We start from the raw sequence: 6,644 nt of genomic DNA, 5'->3' as shown, positions 1-6,644 counted from the left end.
GGAAGGGGCAGAGAGTCTTGGGCAGAACCTTCTGTCTGAAGTCATTGAAACACTACAGCTCTGAGTTGTTGTGCTGCTTGCCAAGTGCTCAGGGCCCAGAAAAATGAACAAAACTGCAAGGCATTATGCAGGTGAAAATGCCTGATTCAGCTCAAAAGACCAAATGGCAACGCTTCCAGACTACTCTGTAGTTTCACAATGTTGTTAGTGTTAAGAAAAAGGATCAGTGTTGTCACAATGTTCACTAGTAAATGCCAGTGATGTGTGAACAACAGCTTCGATTGGCAGCTCTTCTCTTTTTCCTCCTCCTCTTTCTCCTTCTTCTCCTTCCTCATCAGCATCGTCATCATCACCATTGTCATCACCATCACACTCCTTCCCCTACTCATCAGGTTTACTAAACTCTGGCAGAAGATACCACTTTTCCATATCATGTCACCAAAAGTTTTCTATCTCAACTTGAGACTGGAGAAGCAATAAAAAATCCACCTGTTTGAGCCTAATTGCCAATTTGTAAATCATTCGGCTAACAACAAGAATTTGACCCTGTGAATTCGATGTCACTTAAAAATGACCCTCTAATCGGAAAATAAAAAGTCTGAAAGGATGATTTTTATAATCTGGAAGTTTTAATTTCTCTCAGCCTGTAAAAACATTTAGACAATTAAAATATCTGTCTCTAGTCACGAAGTCTGGACAAGTCATTCCGTTTTCCCTCTTTTACCCCGGTTGGTAGAGAATGATGACTTCTAGCTCAGATGGTGGCACAGGTAAGTATGGCACTCACATCCCCCCATAGCATGCTGAAGTCACAACCGAACCACAGAAAAGCCATCATATGAAACCACCTGAAATCAGCTGAATGGAAGTCCTACAACTAGAGATTTAAAAAGAAGCCACACTGAGACTGGTAGGAGGGGCTGAGACTCAGAAAAGGCTAGTCCCACGTACATATGTGGCAGATTGAAAACTGAGAGTGATATATTAGCTGTGGAGGTTCCACCAGAGGAGCAAGGGGTTCCAGCCCCATACCAGGCCCCCAGCTCAGGGTTCCAGTGTCAGAAAGGGAAATCCCCATAACTTCTGGCCATAAAACCCAGCATGGATTGTGGCTGAGTGAGACGGAAGGCCTCTGGAGTCCTAGGCAGTTCCTCTTATAGGTCCCATGCACTGATTTACTCTGACTCACTCCCTCTGAGATCCAGCACTGGGGCAGTTTGAAAAAACATCAGAGACACACTGGGGAAAATGGAATTGTCTGGCATCAGGATAAGAGCTCGGTGGTGGCGGGGGTGCAGTGCAGCTTTCTGCCAGACAAAATGCTGCAGAAACCATGGTTCCTTTTCTGAGACACCCCCTGCCCTCCCACAAACAGTGGGCAGGCAGGAGCCATGTCTGAGTCTCCATCAATCTTGCTAATAGTGTTTGCTCTACCTGGGTGATTTNAAAACCCAGCATGGATTGTGGCTGAGTGAGACGGAAGGCCTCTGGAGTCCTAGGCAGTTCCTCTTATAGGTCCCATGCACTGATTTACTCTGACTCACTCCCTCTGAGATCCAGCACTGGGGCAGTTTGAAAAAACATCAGAGACACACTGGGGAAAATGGAATTGTCTGGCATCAGGATAAGAGCTCAGTGGTGGTGGGGGTGCAGTGCAGCTTTCTGCCAGACAAAATGCTGCAGAAACCATGGTTCCTTTTCTGAGACATCCCCTGCCCTCCCACAAACAGTGGGCAGGCAGGAGCCATGTCTGAGTCTCCATCAACCTTGCTAATAGTGTTTGCTCTACCTGGGTGATTTCCTGAGACTCCTCCTTGCTCAACCTGCAGGCCCACTCAAGCTGTTTCCAGTGGCTTTTCCATATAGATGGCCTGTCTTGGTTCATACTTTAGACTTTTCTAAAATCACTCAAACAAGCAGCATCTAACTGTAGCAAGCTCCATAACTCTCCTTAAGTGGCCCAAACCCTGGCATTAGCAGCAGCTGACCTTGGTTCACAGCTTGGCGATACCTGGGCACCTCTAAGCCCAGCACAAATAGCAGCCATCTGCAGATCATTCTGTAGCTTTTGCTGGGTGGTCTTGGAAAGAATACAAGCAGAGGCTGACCTTGTCCTGTACCTCCTGGGAGGTCCCAGAGCCAAGTACACCCAGTGGACAGCTTCAGACCACATTGGAGCACCACTCAACCACCTCTACAAGTGACACAATCAAGGGGCAGACTCAATAGGCACAGAGCCCTGATGAAGTAAGTCCAGCTCTGTGGGATGGGCTGCTGCACAGCTGATCCTTCATGATGGTATGTGGTTGGTGATCACAGCCACGTCTTGCAGCCAATAGGCCTGGGATTAAATTTCTGTCATTGACATGTCAACAGCAATCAAGGCTCAACTACAACAAAGAGATGTACACAATCCGCACAGGGGAGGAGGGTTGCACCTGGAGCGCCCAGCTTGGGTGATTGGGGAGACTGTGCCACTGGACCCTCCAGCACACCTGCTACATTAGGCCTCTCTACTAAGCCCAGGAGATATACCAGCTGTACCTAACACATAGAAACAAACACAGAGAGGCTGCCAAAATAAGGAGGTAACAAAAGATGTCCCAAGTAAAAGAACATAAAAAACTCCAGAAGAAGAACTAAACAAAATGGACACAGGCAATCTACTAGATACAGAATTCAAAACACTGGTTATAAGGATGAGCAATTAACTTAGTAAGAACTTCAACAACAGCATTAAAAAAAACATGGAAACCATAAAAAAGAACCAGTTAGAAATGAAGGGTAGACTAACTAATATGAAGAATAATTTACAGGAAATCAACAGTACAATAGATGAAGCAAAAAATTTTATATTACAAATTCAAATAGCAACTTGTAATATAAACAAGCAAAAAACACCCAATCAGTACAGCAAAAAAGAAAAGAGAATCTAAAAAAATGAGAATAACATAAGGAGCCTCTGGGACAACTTCAAGCATATCAATATTCACATCAATGGAGTGCCAGAAGGAGAAGAGAGAGAGCAAGAAATTGAAAACCTATTTGAAAAAATAATGAAGGAAAACTTCCCTAACTTGGTGAAGGAAGTAGACATACAAGTCTAGGAAATGCAGAGAGTTCCAAGTAAGAAGAATCCCAAGAGGCCCACACCAAAACATTTCATAATCAAAATGCCAAAAGTCAAAACAAAGAGAGAATCTTTAAAGCAGCAAGAGTAAAGCAGTTACCTGTAAGGGAACTCTTATAAGACTGTCAGCTAATTTCTCAACAGAAACTTTGCAGGCCAGAAGAGATTGGCAAGAAATATTCAAAGTGATAAAGAGACAGGATCTACAATCAAGATTACTCTACCCAGCAAAGCCATCATTCAGACTAGAAGGACACATAAAGAGCATCCCTGACAAGAAAAAGCTAAAGGAATTCATCACTACCAAACTAGTATTATATGAAATGTTAAAAGTTCTTCTTTAAGAAGAAGAGACCTGGCTGGTGTGGCTCAGTGGATTGAGTGCTGGCCTGTGAACCAAAGGGTTGCTGGTTCAATTCCCAGTCAGGGCACATTCCTGGGTTGCAGGTCATGTTCCCAGTAGGGGGCACATGAGAGGCAAGCACACACTGATATTTCTCTTTCTCTCTTTCTCCCTCCTTTCCCCTCTCTCTAAAAATAAATAAAGTCTTTAAAAAATAAGAAGAAAGATAAAAACATAAACAATAAAGTGACAATAAATCAATAAATACATATGAATCTAAAAAGGCGAAATATGTGAACAAGCAGAACAGAAACAGACTAATAGATACAGAGAACATTTTGATGGTTTCCAGATGGGAGGTGATGGTGGGACAGGTGGAAAAGGTGAAGAGATAAAGTACAATTGGTAGTTACAGAATAGTCGTGGGGTTGTAAAGTATAGTGTAGGGAATACAGTCAATAATATTGTAATAACTACGTATGGTGCCAGATGGGTGTCAGGTTTATTGGGGTGATCACTTGGTAAGTTATATAATGTCTAATCACTGGCATGTATACCTGAAACTGATATAATATTGTATGTCAACTAAAATTAAAAAATAGAAATTATTTAAATTAAAAAAGAATGAAAAACAGAATTAATAGGACAAATTTCAAAGGAAACTATCTTTCTTTGAGACCAACAGCATGCTTTCCAACTCTTTTGAAGTTATCTGTCTTACAGAAAAAGTCATTGTATCAGTACAAGGTATAAATTTAGGCTGGAAAACCTAAACTCACATGGTGGTTTTGATTAGTAAGAAATTGATTAGGTATATTAATATATCTAAGCAACAATACACAAACAAGTTTCTACTCATGAGCAGATGTGTGTGGGTGTAAGTATGCACACAGTGTATCCAGATTACAATCACACGTAAAGTCTGAAATAGAAAACATTCAACATCTTAAGTGCTTAAGTGATGAGTCTGGCACACAGTAAAGACCACAATGTGCTAGTGATTTTTATTGTCCTAGTACTTCTGTTCATTCACTTATTTAAAATTTACTGGACACTAACTTGAGATGGAAAACACTTGGAAAATGTAAACTCTCCAATAACTTATTCACTTAAGAGCCAATGGGATTCTTAAATTAATTTTAACTGTACACATTGATGAATAGACATTTCTTTAGCCACTCATTCATTTGTGCTGAAACTTTATAGACTTAAGTATTTCTCTCTGAATATATTATATATATTAGTATATAGTAAGCACAGTACTAAGCACTGAGGCTAAATGGGAAAAGTAGCCCTGGGATTCACTGAACAGATGGTAGACAGCTAAACAAGACCACACTTCACAGCAGCGTGGCTTCAGTGAGTGGAGTGCATTCAAGGTGTAAGGAAAATGCCCAGCTGTGAAGAAGAGAGGACGCGACTCAGTTAAAGCCAGAGAATGACTATGCTTTGGAATTTGGATTGTTGGGGAGGGAGAGAGGCTAGGAATGATAAAGAATTGTAGAAAGATTAACCCAAATGTAAAAAAGCATGAAGGTAGGAGAGGATGAGAGGATAAAGAAGTCAGGCTCTTTCTGCCCTCACGGGAGTCTGTTGTCACATGTGCCAAGCAAAGACGGAAAGATTGGCACAAGGATCCCAAGAGCATGGACATCTACCTAAGGTTGTTGGTCAAGCTATACAGGTTTCTGGCCAGACAAACCAATTCCTCCTCCAACTAAGGGGTGCAGAAGAGGTTGTCCATGAATCTCATCAACTGGCCGCCTCTGTCCCTTTTCTGGATGGATCAATCGACAGGATGAAGCTTCCTGGTCAAGAGGGCAAAACTGCTGTGTTAGGAGGGACTATAACCAATGACATGCATAGGCAGAAGGTGCCCACACTGAAGGTGTGCGCCCTTGGTGTGAGCAGCCCTGCCTGAAGCCACATCCTCAAGGCCAGGGCAAGATCCTCACCTTCAGCCAGCAGGCCTTGGACTCCCCCAAGGGCTGTGGCATTGTCTTTCTTCCTGATCCTCAAAAGGGCCAAGAGATGCACAGGCATTTCCACCAGGCCCTGAGAACCCCTCAGGACCACACCAAACCCTATGTACATCCAAGGGCCCCCAGGGCCAGAAGTTCCAGAGCACAAGAGACCCACAGGCCAGCCGAGGCTTCAGAAACTAACCCCAGATCCTACCTTGTTATTAAAAAGATTCTGTATGCTGGGGGGGGGGGTGGTGGAAATTCAGGATACTTGAAGTATTCCTTAGTTCCCCCTCTCCACAAATTTTCAAAATAAATCATTCATTTAATAACACAGCAAATATTTATTGCATTCATATTACTATAAGCAAGTTACTTTATTCATAGAATAAAAATTAGTCACATTCTCTGCTCTCAAAAAGACTCCCAGTCTAACATTTTAAGTCTAACAAGGTGGAAATATACATTCTGAAACTAAGAGGAAACTGTCTTTGGATTTTCTTAAACTTGGCTTTCCTGCCCTCACTTACAAGCTTGAGGCATAACTATGGTCATTCCTAAGTAGGCCAATCTTTTGCTACCTGCAGTTTGAAAATGTGTCATGTCCCCTGGGTTCCCTCTGGGCTATGTAACACAGGATCATCTGTGAACCCAGGGACATCTTATGGATGGGGCCTTATGGACAAGCCTTGGGCAGGACTGCATTTCTGTGGGTCTGCAGAAGCCTCCAGGACAGTGGTGGGACGGAACAGGGGTAGGGGTGCAGCTCATGCCCAGGCCCAAGGTGAAACACAGCAAGAGCAGTGGGGAGCTTGGGAAGCCAGCTCCAGCCTTCCCTCTCCAGTTAATGTCTTTCTCTCTGTCTGCACTTCTCATGTCCTGTCCTCCCTGCACACACACACACACACACACACACACACCCCTCATTCTCAAACAAAGCCTCTTTACTCCTCAAGAACTTAGGATAGTCCCTGGCTGGTGTAGCTCAGTGGATTGAGCGCGGGCCTGCGAACCAGACAATCGAGGTTCGATTCCCAGTCAGGGCACATGTCTGGGTTGCAGGCCAGTTCCCTGCAGGGGCCAGTTCCCAGCAGGGGATGCACGAGAAGCAACCATACATTGATGTTTCTCTTCCTCTCTCCTTCCCTTCCCCTTTAAAGATAAATAAATAAAATATTTTAAAAATTATTTGGATTACTTATAAAGG

The 6,644-nt window shown here is 43.3% G+C and overlaps 1 pseudogene; it reads left to right on the top strand.

Annotated features, from left to right (window-relative positions):
• The first annotated feature begins 5,095 nt into the window (after positions 1-5,095).
• LOC118995755 (60S ribosomal protein L18-like) lies at positions 5,096-5,679 on the top strand (annotated as a pseudogene).
• The last annotated feature ends 965 nt before the right edge of the window (positions 5,680-6,644 follow it).

Source organism: Sturnira hondurensis, unplaced genomic scaffold (assembly GCF_014824575.4).
Source record: "Sturnira hondurensis isolate 20B ecotype Veracruz unplaced genomic scaffold, ASM1482457v3 Scaffold0010428, whole genome shotgun sequence".
Lineage (NCBI taxonomy): Eukaryota > Metazoa > Chordata > Mammalia > Chiroptera > Phyllostomidae > Sturnira > Sturnira hondurensis.
The sequence above is the reverse complement of the archived record's forward strand: the minus strand, read 5'-3'. Positions and strand labels throughout refer to the sequence as shown.